Source organism: Tupaia chinensis, unplaced genomic scaffold (genome assembly GCF_000334495.1).
Source record: "Tupaia chinensis unplaced genomic scaffold, TupChi_1.0 Scaffold000126_2, whole genome shotgun sequence".
NCBI lineage: Eukaryota > Metazoa > Chordata > Mammalia > Scandentia > Tupaiidae > Tupaia > Tupaia belangeri.
Window position 1 is genome coordinate 1,009,450 of NW_006159594.1, and position 12,497 is coordinate 1,021,946.

Consider the following 12,497-nt stretch of genomic DNA (forward strand, 5'->3'; position numbering starts at 1 on the left):
AGCAACATAGCCATTACTCTAACTGCTGGTCCCAGGAGGTAATTTCTTGCTTTCTGTCTCTGTCTCTCTCTCTGTGTCTCCAGCAAGCACACACACCCTATAGCAAAAATCTCTCTTTAAATCTCTCTGCACTTTCTTTGACTTCACATTAGCATCTAACATAACTTGCTTTGAGAAGCTCCTTTTGCTTTTTATTTATTTTTTGGGGGGAGAGTTGCTCTTTTTTTTTTTAAGTTTATTAATGTTTTTATTTTTTAATTAGAAAAAATGTTTTGAAAGATTTTGCTATAGGGCGAGTGTGCTCTCCAGAGAGACAGAGAGAGACAAAGAGACAGAAAGTGAGAAATCACCCTCCAGAGGGGTTAGTGATGCGGCAATCCCTTCTCCTCCAATCAACTCTCAGGATTTCAGGCATGCACACACACACACGCTCGGCGTGAGTTTTAAGTTACCAGGTCAGGGACTCCAACCACAGTTGGCCATATGGAAGTCCAGCGACATAATCATTATGTCATCTGCTGGCCCCAAGTTCGTTGTTTTAAAATTTGGCATGGTGGTTAAGGGTGCTGGACTCCCATATGGCCAATGCGATTGAGTCCCGGACCTGACAGCTTGATTTCTCACTTTCCCTCTCTCACTCTGTCCCTCTCTGGTCAAATTAAAATAAGTAAATAAATAAATAAAGTTAAATAAAAAGTAATTCTTAAAATGTTTTTTCAGGGGACCAGCAGTTGGCGTAATGGCTATGTTGCTGGACTCCCACGTAGTCGACCGCAGTTCGAGTCCCGGACCCAGTGGCTTAAACTCACGCCGGGTGTGTGTGCCTGGCTTATGTGCCCAAGATCCCTAGAGGAGAATGGAGGGATTGCGGTATGGCCATCCCCTCTGGTGAGTGATTTCTCACTTTCTGTCTCTCTGTCTCTCTCTGTCTTTCTGGTGAGCGCACTTTTTTTTTAGCAAAAAACTCTTTAAAAAATCCTTTTTTTTTAAAGTGAGAATACACATGCATGCACACTTGCAGGAGAGAGAGAGAATCCTTCAAGCTCATCAAGATCTTGGGTGTGCACATGCCTGGAATGTTTTCAGGTCGACTTGGAATCCAGTCACCTTCACCGCCATGCCCCTGGCTGTCCCCACAATCTGAGTTTAAATCCAGTTTTACTACTTACACATTGGGTGACCTTTGGGCCAGTAGGTGGCATGGTGGTTAAGGCGGTAGAATCCCACATGACCAACAGCATGATTTGAGTCCTGGACCAGATGGCTTGAAAAACACTCTAGGTACATGTGTGTGCCCAAAATCCTGAAAGGAAAAATGGAAGAGAAGGGATTGTAGCATGACCATCCTCCATGTGAGAATCTTTCTCACTTTTCCTGTCTTTCTCTCTGTCTCTCTCCCACAAGCACATGTGTCCTTTAGCAAAATTAAAAAAAAAAATCAGATGACATTCAGCAAGATATATATATATATAAAATACATATCCTCTCTGCATTTCAGTTTTCTCATCTTTATTTTATTTAATTTGGGACCAGCAGATGGCGTAATGGTTACATTACTGAATTCTCACATAGTTGACCACGATTTGAGTCCCAGACCTGGTGGCTTAAAACTCAGGCTGAGTGTATGTGCTTGTGTGCACAAAATTCCAAGAGGAGAATGGAGGAGAAGGGACTGCAGCATCAACATCCCCTCTGGAGGGTGGTTTCTCACTTTCTGTCTCTCTGTCTCTCCGGCAACCACATGCACACTGTAGCAAAAAAAGTCTCTCTCTAAAAAATATTTTTAATTGATTTTCTTTATCATTATCATTATTATTAGGATTAGTTTAATTTACTATAGGGCACACATCCTCACCAAAGAGAGTCAGAAAGAAAGTAAGGGAGGGAAAATGAAAGCAAGCTACCAGGTCTGGGTCTCAAACCTCAGTTGGCCAGGTGGGAGTCCAGTGCCTTAACCACCATGCTGACCCTGAAATTCTCCATCTTTAAAGTGGGCTAGCACAAAGGGTAGTTGAGTAAACTAAAAGACGTAATCTATGTGATGCCTGTTACTTGCAGTCATAGAGCACTCATTCATTCAGCAGACATTTACTGAATACCTGTTATGTGCTAGACATTGTTTTTGGCACTGAGGATATATATATATATATAGCAATAAACAAACACCATCTGCTGGTTCCAATATCTGTTGTGATTTTTTAAAGAATTATTTTATTTAACTTTATTTTATGAATTAATTTATAATTATGAATTATAAATTTATTTTAATTTGACCAGAGAGGGACCGAGTGAGAGAGAGAGAGAGAAAGCAAGTTGCCAGGTCCAGGACTTGAACCATGGTTGGCCATGTAGCAGTCCAGTGCCCTTATCCACCATGCCACCTGCTGGCCCCCAATATTTGTTAAGTCACTAAGTCTTGAAGTAATTTGCTCTGCAGCCATAGGTAACTAAAACGCTAATATCATCATCTCTATCTTACACATGGAAAAACTCAGGCATAGGGAAATAAGAAACTTGCCAATGGCAGTACTGGGATTTGAACCCAGGCAGGCCAACCCCGGAGTCCAGCAGTGCTCCTCCAGCATGTTAGCTTTCATACAGCCACACCGTGCTATCCTTTCATATGCACTTGGAACCAGCCAAAATCCCTAATTCTTCTTTCTATAATTACCAGTTAAGCCTTTTATCCTTTTGTAAATTGGTGTAAGGTTTGAGTGTGTGTGTTTCTTTTTTCTTCTTTTTTAAAAAGAATTATTTATTTTAATTTTATTTATTCATTCATTCATTTATTTTAATTTGACCAAAGAGAGATACAGAAAGAAAGTGAGAAAGCAAGCCACCAGGTTCAGGATTCGAACCATGGACGGCCATGAGGGAGTGTCCAGCACTTTTACCACCATGCCACCTGCTGGTCCCCTGTGTGTGTGTTTCTTGGTTTTTTGGGGTTTTTTGTTTTTGTTTTTGTTTTTTTAAAGAGAGATTTTTTGCTATAGGGCATGCACTCCACGGAAAGACAGAGACAGAAAGCGATAAATCACCCCCTGGTGGTGAGAGGGCATGCTGCAATGGCTTCTCCATTCTCCTCTTGAGATTTTGGGCATGTATGCACACACGTCTGGTGTGATTTTCAAGCCACCGGGTCTGGGATTCGAACTGCAGCCGACCATGTGGGAATCTAGTTGCATTGAACACTACACCACCTGCCGGCCCCTGTTTGTTTTTGCTAAAGGGCATTTGCACTCACTAGGGGGAAACAGAGAGGGAGAGAAAAAAGCACCCTTTATGGGGCATGGTCCCACATAAATCCTTTCTTCATTTCTCCTTTCTGTTGAGATTCTGGATATGCACACACATGTGCCTGGCATATTTTTCAAACCATGGAAGCCAGGATTCAAGCCATGCAGTCAGCCATGTAGGATCTGGCTGCCTTAGCCACCAGGCCATTAAGCTGATCATCATTTTATCTTAGCTTTAGCTTTCAACTCAATTCTAACTTAACTTCTACATCTTCAAATAGATAACTAATTTTTGCGGGGGCTGTTCTTTTTTGGAGAGGCTTTTGCTATAGGGCACATGTACTCGCCAGAAAGACAGAGAGACAGAAAGTCAAAAATCACCTCCCAGGGGGAATGGCCACGCCACAATCCCTTCTCCTCCATTCTCCTCTCGGGATCTTGGGCACACACGCACATATGCCCCACATGAGTTTAAGCCACTAGGTCTGGGACTCGAACCATGGTCGACTACGTGGGAGTCCAGCGACATAGCCATTACGCCAACTGCTGGTCCCGATAATTCTTTTGTTGCTACTAAGAAGTCAGCTGTCATTATATTACGTTGGCAGAAAAGTCATGACTATTTTTCTGTTTTTTCTATGCAAAAATGAGTCATGACTTTTCTGACGAGATCCATTAATTGTTATCTTTGTAGGCAAAGAGGCATTTTCCTTTCCTTTTTTTAGTCCATTAATCCTTTCATGAAACATTTACCCAGCCCCCACAGATAGTCGCCGCAGATTTTTTAAAATGAGTGCGTGAGAGAGAGGAAAACAGCACCCCCAACAGCGCCCCCAGTCTCAGTCAGCACAGGTAATAGGCAAATATGTGCTCTGCATACTCAGATAGGTCTTTGGGCGAGAAACAGGAACCTTCCCACGTGAGTCAGCCTCGCAGAGCATCACGTTTGACCACTGCCACCACCTGGCCCCTGAATCAGTGTCGCCTCAGTGCATCGCGAACACATACGTCTACCTGAGACTACTAGTTGTGCTATCATTTAACCGTATTTTCCTATTGGCTTAAGTCCAGATAGTCTATGGCATTGCTACTGCCTAAGCCATATGCCTAAACAAGAGAATGACTTCTAAGCTTTCTGGTTCAAGTCAGAAGAATGTGTCTAATTCTTGGAACTATCATACTAGGTATGATCAGCTGTATGTGTCAGATCTGGTCAGGGAAACTCCCATGTCAGATAGTTCGGCAGAGGAGATTTAAGAGAGAACTTGTCACAAATATGATGAAATTGCTAAAAGGTTAGAAAGGAGATGGTGAGGGAGCCCACAGTTCGGCAACAGCAGGAGGCTGGAAAGCAAAGGGAGGAGGTAGTGTTAGAGAGCCCAAAGGCCCGGCCTCCCGATGAGAGCTGGACCAAGGAAGATATGCCGTTCCTACTGGGGAGGAAGCTGTGGGAGGAAGAGAGCATCGCTTGGATTCTCCTTCCTCTTCCCCTCCAGGTTCCAGCTAGTGCCTCCTGCTGGCTGAACCCAGCCCAAAGTCACTCCACCAGGTTGTCTGGGAAATGCGGTTTGCAGGTAGAGGCAGGAGAATGAATCTGAGAGCAGACAGGTGAGTAACTTGTACGTTACCTTTTCCTGCTTCCCATATTTGCAAACCATGTGTTTTTATTTTTTTGTTTTAGGTTTTTACTATAGGGCATGTGCACTCGCCAGAGAGAGACAGAGAGAGGGAAAGTGAAAAATCACCCCCCAGGAGTGATGCCCACACCATAGTCTCTTCTCCATTCTCCTCTTGGGATTTGGAGCACACATGCACATGCACCCGGCATGATTTGGAAGTCACTGAGTTCAGAAGGTGAATGACGGTAGGTTGGGTGGGAGTCTAGCACCTTAACCACCATGCCATCTGCAGGCCTGAAAACCATCTGTTTTTTCTTCTATTCTAGAAACCACCCAGGTGATGGGCAAGCTCCATGGCCTAGTGGTTGGGGCAGCAGAATATCACACAGCCTACTGCGAAAATCAAGTCCCAGTAATTTAAGAGATGTACTGGGGTGAGTGGGCTTGAGCACCCAGAATCCCATAATGAGGGAAAGATGGAGAAGGGATTGTGGTGTGACCATTCCCTATAGGAGGTGCTTTCTCTTCTCACTCTGTCCCTCTGTCTCTCTGGTGAGCACATATGCTCTTTAGTTTAAAAAAAAAAAAAGAAAAATTAGGCAGGTGTTAAAATTCTTGCTCTGAAAATTCTAGGATCTACTATGGTTGACAGGAAGGACTCTAATCCAGACAGCTTGACCCAAGTCTTGGCTCTGCACAAGCTAGTAGTTTGTCCTTGAGCAAATTACCTAAATTATCTATGACTCAGTTTCCTCAATTATAGAATGAGGACAAAAATAACATCTACTTCCTAGAGGTGTGGTGAGAATTAAATGAGATAACACATGTGAAATGCTTAGAATGCTGCCTAGCACATGGTGACTACATAAAGCTAGATATTGGGCTGGCTCCGTAACAGTGGTTAGGAGCACTGCACTGGAAGCCAGCTCCCCTATAGCTAATGGTGGTTGGAATCCTGGTCCAGGCAGCTTGAAAAAATACACCAGGTGGGAACCAGCAGTTAGCGTAATGGCTATGTCGCTGGACTCCCACGTAGTCGACCGCGGTTCGTGTCCCGAGCCCGGTGGCTTAAAACTCACGCCGGGCGCGTGTGCGTGCGTGCCCAAGATCCCGAGAGGAGAATGGAGGAGAAGGGATTGCGGTGTGACCATCCCCCCTGGGGGGTGATTTCTTGCTTTCTGTCTGTATGTCTCTCTCTGTCTGTCTGGCGAGCGCACGCGCCCTACAGTGAAAATCTCTCAAAAAAAAAAAAAATACACCAGGTGTCTGTGTGTACATGACTAGGATCCTGATGGAGAAATGGAGGAGAGGAATTGTGGCATGCCCATGCCCAGTGGGGGGATAGGGTTTCTCCCTCTCTCTCTGTCTCTCTCTGGCAAATACATACAGCCTCTGACAGTTTAAAAAAAAAAAGTTAGCGAGGCCAGCAGGTGGTGTAGTGGTAAAGGCAGCTGGGTCCCACATGGTTGAGTGTGCAGTTCAAGTCCCAGACCTGGTGTCTTGGACAATATACCAGGCACGTGTGCATGTGTGCCAGAATCCTGAGAGAAGAGGTGAACGGGGCATGGCCATCTCCCTGAGGGGTGTTTTCTCACTTTCTCTCTCTGTCTCTCCAGCGAGTACACACACCATATATTAAAAATCTTGCCCTAAGATAACATTATTATTATTTATTATTATTATTATTTACAATCATCAGAGAGAGAGAGCAAGCTACCAGGTCCAGGGTTAGAACCATGGTCAGGGACCAGCAGATGGCATAATGGTTACATTGCTGGATTCCCACATAGTTGACTGCAGTTCGAGTCCAGACCTGGTGGCTTACACTTCACACCAGTTGTGTGTGCGTGCATGCCCAAGAACCTGAAAAGAGAATGGAGGAGAAGGGATTGCAGCATGGCCATCCCTCCAGGGGGTGATTTCTTGCATTCTGTTTCTCCATCTTTGTCTCTCTGGTGAGTATACACACCCTATAGCAAAAATCTCTCTAAGAAAAGCTGAGCACACATCTGTCGCGGGGACGTCAGCCATGTTGGAGTCCAGTGCCCCAACCACCATGCCACCTGCCGGTCCCTCAGTAAAATGTTTTTAAAAATAAAAAGAATTCCAGGCCTCCACCAAGTATCCAGCACAGGGAACATAGCTGAACTTAGCTAAAACCTCTGCCACCACTTCTTTATTTTGCCATAGGTCACGTGCACACACAGTTGAGAGACAGTGAGAGGAAAGTGAGAAATCATCCCCTGGGGGGATGGCCACATCATCGCAATCCCTTCTCCTCCATTCTCCTCCTGGGATTTTGGGCACTCATGCACTTGGTGTGATTTTTAAGCCATCAGGTCTGGGACTCGAACCTCAGTCAACCATGTGGAAGTCTAGCACCTTAACCACCATGCCATCTGCTGGCCCCTGTTTTTTTAATGCAAATGTTCTATTTATTTATTTCAAATTGCCATAGGGCTCATACACTCACCAGAGAGAGACAGAGAAATAGTGAGAAATGGAAAAAGCACCCCTCAATGGAGCATGGTCACACTGTAATCCCTTCTCTGTATCACCACTCTGTAAGGATTTTGGTCATGCATGCACATAAGCCTGGTGTGTTTTTCAAAGACTTGAACCGTGGGTTGTCCATACGGGACCTGGCTTCCTTAACCACTAGACTGTGGGACTGCCCTTCACAACCACTTTTAGGACTTAAACATTTTCAATTTCCCCATCCTCTTTGCACCTTCCTCCCACCTTCATACTTCTCCTTGATCCTCTCATTAATCCTTTTTTTTAAAGAATTATTTTATTTAGCTTTATTTATTCATTCGTTTATTTCATTTTTTTTTAATTTGACCAGAGAGGGACAGAGCGAGAGAGAAAGAGAGAGAGGGAAAGTGAAAGAGCAAGCCTCCAGGTCCAGGACTTGAACCATGGTTGGCCATGTGGAAGTACAGCATCCTTAACCACCACGCCACCTGCCAGCCCCTCATTAATCCTCTTTTTTAAAAATTTGCTATGGGAGAGCCAAGCAGGTGGCATGGTGGTTAAAGTGTTGGACTCCCACATGGCCATCCACGATTCAAGTCCCAGACCTGGTAGCTTACTTTCTCACTATCTCTCTCTTGCTTTGTGTCTCTCTTGAGCACACATTCCTATGCCAAACTTAATAAAAAAAAAATAAATAAATAATTTTTTTAATTTAAAAAATGTTTGAGAGGCCATGTGCCCTCACTGGAGAGATATAGAGACAGAGACAGAGGGAATGTGAGAAATCATCCCCAAGGAAGGATGGCCATGCTGCAATCTCTTTTCCTCCATTCTCCTCTCAGGATTTTGGGTACTCATGCACATGCACCCTGTGTTTTCCAAGCCACTGGGTCTAGGACTTGATTTCCAAAGCCACTGGGTCTAGGACTTGAACCACACAGTTGGTCATGTGGGATCTAGCCACTTTAACCACTAGGCCACTGGTGGGCCCTCATTAATCCATAAGTACTTCATTCAGTAAGGAGCAGAGAGAGAGTAAGCATGTGGGAATGAGGTCCAACTTGGAAAGGATTTTTTTACTGTCAACTCTATGGGGTCCCTACAATAACAAATGTCATTAAACATTTGTAGAGGAGAAAGAGTCATAAGCATTGGAATGTATGTTCTGTCTAGTGCCTCCTTACACAGGTTCAAATCCTAACTTCATCATTTATTGTATCTTAGCTAAATATTCAGCCTCTTATTCCTGCATTTTTTTGTCTGTAGAAGGGGTATAACAACACTATCTATCTCACAGGGTTTTTGAGAGGATTAAACGAGCAAATACTAGGGCTGGCAGGTGGCATGGTGGTTGAGGTGCTGGACTCCCACATGGACAGCTATGGTTTGAGTCCTGGACTTGGTGCCTTGCTTTCTCACTCTCCCTTTCTATCTGTCTCTCTCTGGTCAAAATTGAAGAACAGGGAACGAGCAGTTAGTGTAATGGCTATGTCGCTGGACTCCCACGTAGTCGACCGCGGTTCGTGTCCCGGACCCGGTGGCTTAAAACTCACGCCGGACACGTGTGCGTGCGTGCCCAAGATCCCGAGAGGAGAATGGAGGAGAAGGGATTGCGACTTGACCATCCCCCCTGGGGGGTGATTTCTTGCTTTCTGTCTGTATGTCTCTCTCTGTCTGTCTGGCGAGCGCACGCGCCCTACAGTGAAAATCTCTCCAAAACAAAAAAAAAATTGAAGAACAATGATAATAAATAAAATTAAAAATAAATACATCTTTAAAAAATAATAATTGATTTTTAGAATTTTTCTTTCCCCCACCCCCATAGGGCACATGCATTCTCTGGAGAGACAGAGAGAGACAGAGAGACAGAAAGCAAGAAATCACTCTACAGGGGGTGGCCACACCACAATCTCTTCTCCTCTATTCTCCTTTCAGGATTTTGGACATTCACACCCCAGTTTGAATCCCAGACCTCACGGCTTGCTTTCTCACTTTCTCTCTCTTTTTCTCTCTCTCTCTCTTCCTCTCTGGTCAAATGAAAAAATAAATAAATAAATAAAGTTAAATAAAATAATTCTATAAAAAAAAGCTCAAAAAGGAACAAATACTATTTACTGAAGTATTTAGTATTTGCTAAAATATGTACTAAGTATTTAATAAAGTGCTTACTTAGACCTATACCAGAAATGTAAAAAAAAAAAAAAAAAAAAAAGCTCAAAAAGTTTGCTGTTGTTTTTGTTTACCATGACCACCCCCCTTTTCCCAGTCCCCAGTCCTCCAGCCTGCCAACTCTTGGTAATCTGTGTGAATGCCTTGTGTGTTTTAGGCCAGCCAGGCCAGGAGTTTGAACGACCTGGTTTCCCTTAAGCAGCACATGACTGCTGTGCCACAGAGCCAGTCCTGCTTCTGTTTATTGATATTAACCATCAGTGCCACAGGAAGCTGGTAGCTCCAAGCCCACATAAATTAGAGATATTTCCTGTGAGTAATAACAATAGCTGTGTTATGGGCCACCAGATGGCATGAAGATTAAGGCAGGCTTGGTCCCACGTGGCTCATTCTGCAGTTTGGGTCCCAGACCCAGTGACTTGAAAATCACTCCAGGCACCTGTGCCCAAATGCCCAAAAATCTCAGGAGGAGAATGGAAGAAAAAGGGTTACAGCCTGGCTATCCCCCCAGGGAGTGCTTTTCCACTTTCTCTGTCTCTCTGGCAAGTACCCTAAAATTAAAAACAAAAAACCCCACTAGGTACGTAAGTATGTATGCCCAAAATCCCAGGAGGAAAGTGGAAAAGAATGGTCTGTAGTGTAACCATCTTGCCTTGAAGCAGGCCAGGGTACACTTTTTTGGGGGGGAGGGGAGAAGTTTTCGCTATAGGGCATGTGCGCTCACCAGACAGACAGAGACAGAGAGACGGAAAGCGAGAAATCACCTCCCAGGGGGAATGGCCACGCCACAATCCCTTCTCCTCCATTCTCCTCTCGGGATCTTGGGCACGCATGCACACGCGCCCGGCGTGAGTTCTAAGCCACCGGGTCCGGGACTCGAACTGTGGTCGACTACGTGGGAGCCCAGCAACATAGCCATTACGCTAACTGCTGGTTCCCAGGCCAGGTTACATGTTTAGCAGGACTATAGCCATTTTAAATTAAGAAAGACCTCTGAGAAAACAATCTGACCAAGTGCTGAGTCATAAGGATATCTGTTTGAGGAATGGTCAGATAAGAAGCCAGAAATGGGTATTAAAAATAAAATAGGAAAAAAATAAATAAATAAATAAAATAGGAATCAGGATAATTACTCAGAGGAAAGTGATTGACTAGGATTGATTGTAGTGAGGAACAATTTGCACGTGCCTGTATCTTGTATCAATAAATACCGAGAACATGTTGAGCAAAACTTTTAGAGACAGTTTGATGCAGTTTGTTGACTGTCCCTATAACTGGTTATAGAAATAAACTTCCTGCCTCTCCAGCCTCTGCCTCTCACTTCATTGACAGAGAGAAGCAGCTGTACTTGGTTGGCCAGGAACATCCTGGGAGACGCTTTCTCTTTTTCTCCCTCCAGCTAGCACATGTGCCCTGAAGCAAGTTTAAATTTTTTTTTTAATTAAAATAAAAATAAAAACAATCATGTTAACAAAACTTATAAGAGATGATTGGTTTGTACTGAGCCCCTGCACTAGTCCCAACAGATGAAACCAAAATGGAGTTCCTCAGGCTAAAGTTCCATGTGGCCAAGCCAAAACTATTGGGTTGTCAGAAAAGTCCTGATGCAATTTTGCATAGAAAAATATCATGACTGTAAGCCGAAACTATTGGGTTGTCAGAAAAGTCCTGATGCAATTTTGCATAGAAAAATATGTCATGACCTTTCCGACAATCCAATATTTATCTGACTTTCTAAGAAATAAGGAGGGAACAATAATAGCTGAATCCTAAACAGGCTAGTCCTAGCTCAAGAGATAAGGAAGTCTCTTTTGCTTTAACCTTTGCAAGGAAAGTAACTTTGAAACAACCAGTTCCTTTTTTTGGCTTTTTATTTTCCCCATGAAAGTATGTATGCATGCACACATCAGCGGAGTGCCTGATTTCGAGTGCCGGATTCGCTGTGTGATCTCCTTACCTTGCCTGCCTGTTGTCCCCGGCTCTTCCATTCATCAGTATCTTGGCTGTACACTCACTCAGGTAGACTACGGGTCCAAACCTGAGGGCAGCCCTGTGGCTTCCAGCACTGCAGCCACTGCAGTTCAGTACTAACTGCACCACCAAGGCCCAATCTCTTTTCTGTTTGTTTTTCCCAAGCTTCTCTCTCTATAAAACCAGCAGTCTCCTCTGTCTGCTCAGAACACTTATTCTATTTTGTGGAATAAAGTGTTGCCAAATTCTAGAATTGCAAATTATGCCAGTTAAGATGTTTAAATCTGTTATAACTTTGGTTTTTGACAGTTGCTACCAAATAAGGGACACTTGGTACATGTCAGGCAATGAGCCTAGTACAAGCTTGCATTGTCTCCCTAAAAGTTTACAACAACCTCAACAGAGTCCCATTATTATCAACTCCATTTTATAACTGATAAGCACAGGGAGGTTAAGTATTTTCTCACTAACCAGCCATGTCCCAGGTATGTCACTCATTTATTTACCACCTACGGAGCTCTGGCGTGCCTGGGCAGGAAAGAAGCCGGTGGGTACAAAGGTTCACAGCCCAGGCCCCGACCTAGCAGCAGTTTCGGTTTCCAGCGAAGGGAAGGGGCGGGGCGGGGGTGGGAACGACGAATAAACGAATGGTTACAATACGGGGCGATAATTGTTGTAATCAAGGTCCATCCAGTGCCATAAGGGCTACAGGATGTCACTGGGACAAGAAATGTACTGAGAGCTTAAGGGGCCAAAGGAAAGCCACCGCAGTCGCGGAACAGGCAGAAGTCCTTTGACGAACGAGTTACAAACGTGCCCTGTAACGACGAACGTGTTACACCGAAAGATATGAAAAAGCAGGGTTGAAAAACAAAAACAAAGCGGAGGCTGCAGCCGCCAGTCAAAGGCCAGTCTGGCACGCCGGGCAGGGCCGGAAAGGGGTTAAGGCGAGCCGGTGGGCGGGGCCCGCGCGTTGATTGGCAGGGGTGGGACCAGGCCCGTCCCCCGCCCCCTCGCCCGCCCC